Source organism: Rhagoletis zephyria, unplaced genomic scaffold, assembly GCF_001687245.7.
Source record: "Rhagoletis zephyria isolate East Lansing unplaced genomic scaffold, Rhagoletis_zephyria_1.1 Rzeph_scaffold_08477, whole genome shotgun sequence".
Taxonomy (NCBI): domain Eukaryota; kingdom Metazoa; phylum Arthropoda; class Insecta; order Diptera; family Tephritidae; genus Rhagoletis; species Rhagoletis zephyria.
The window spans coordinates 3,244-4,598 of NW_016165557.1; positions in this window are offsets into that span (position 1 = coordinate 3,244).

The following is a 1,355-nucleotide window of genomic DNA, read 5'->3' on the forward strand; positions in this document are numbered from 1 at the left end:
TGACCCAAGGCTCCACTCGGATTGGTTACCGCATCTCGCACATGGGTTGCTCACGTTGCCCAGAGTGCGCGAACGAGGACGCAAGAGTCGGGATTGAGTATAGCCATGCAACTGTAACTGCATACCCAGCGCAAGGACTATTCCCCATTGCACTCCCACTTGAGTTACACCCAGCGATTTGAATTTAGGACACTTGTAAAGATGATGCGCACCATCGCAGCTGGCGCACGTTGCAGGTGTGTGATTAGGATCTGTTGCTATGAAACAGCGAGCACGAAAATAAGTGGAAGCGCCGCTCTTATACGATTGCATGCACTCAAGAGCTGACCATCTTTTGTTTAAAAATTCTATAAATTCTTCGATTTTTGGATGATCCTTGGACCCTTTGTCGCTTTCTGCCCATTGGCGTTTTGTGTCATCATCCAACTTTTTTAATAGCATGTATATTATCCAGGGATCTCGGCTTTCTGCATCTGCTCCTAACGATTTCAGCCCTCTCAAGATGCAGTCTGTGTTATCAGCTAGCGTGCGGATTGCCACAGCTNTTAACGATTTCAGCCATCTCAAGATGCAGTCTGTGTTATCAGCTAGCGTGCGGATTGCCACAGCTGACGGCTCAACTACGCTTTTGAGCTCGAAAAAAGATTTTATGTAGGAGATGATTATGGGTTTTTGCTTGTCATACCTCTCGCATAGCTTGCTCCAAGCTCTGTCGTATGCTTCATTTGAGCAAACAATACCCGAAATCACCGTTTCAGCGTCGCCTTTCAGATACATTTGCAGGTACTGGAATTTTCGAGATTTAGATATTGTATTTACGTTGTGTACAGTGTTTAAAAACAGATCTTTAAAAGTTGGCCACTTGCAGTACTNTAGATCCTTAAAAGTTGGCCACTTGCAGTACTCCCCATGGAAGGCAGGAATGTCCAACTTTGGTAAACGCGTATCGCAGCTGCGAGCTTGGTCAAGCATACTGCGCTGAGTTTCTGTGAATCGGTTGAGGGTTGTATTTAGATCTTCCACTCCAGTACTTGAGATGATAGCTGATGGGGTGGAGCGAGTGGCTAGCAGTACGAGAAAGCGTTCTTTGAGGTCCAGATAGACATCTTCCTGCGAAGAATATTCCGACACTTGGTCATCATGCGATGCGATTTTTTTGTCGACATCTACAAATTCTTCCCATAAGGCGTCAAGCCGGTCGCACCGGATCTTCAGCGCCTCATAACTTGTAGACTCAGTTGCTGCTAAAACATAACTTCTATATTTTGTGAAAGAACCTTTTATTTGCCCACGCGTACGAATTAAATTTGTGACGTCCATTAATTTGCGTTTGGTTTTGTTTAATATGTGAATTT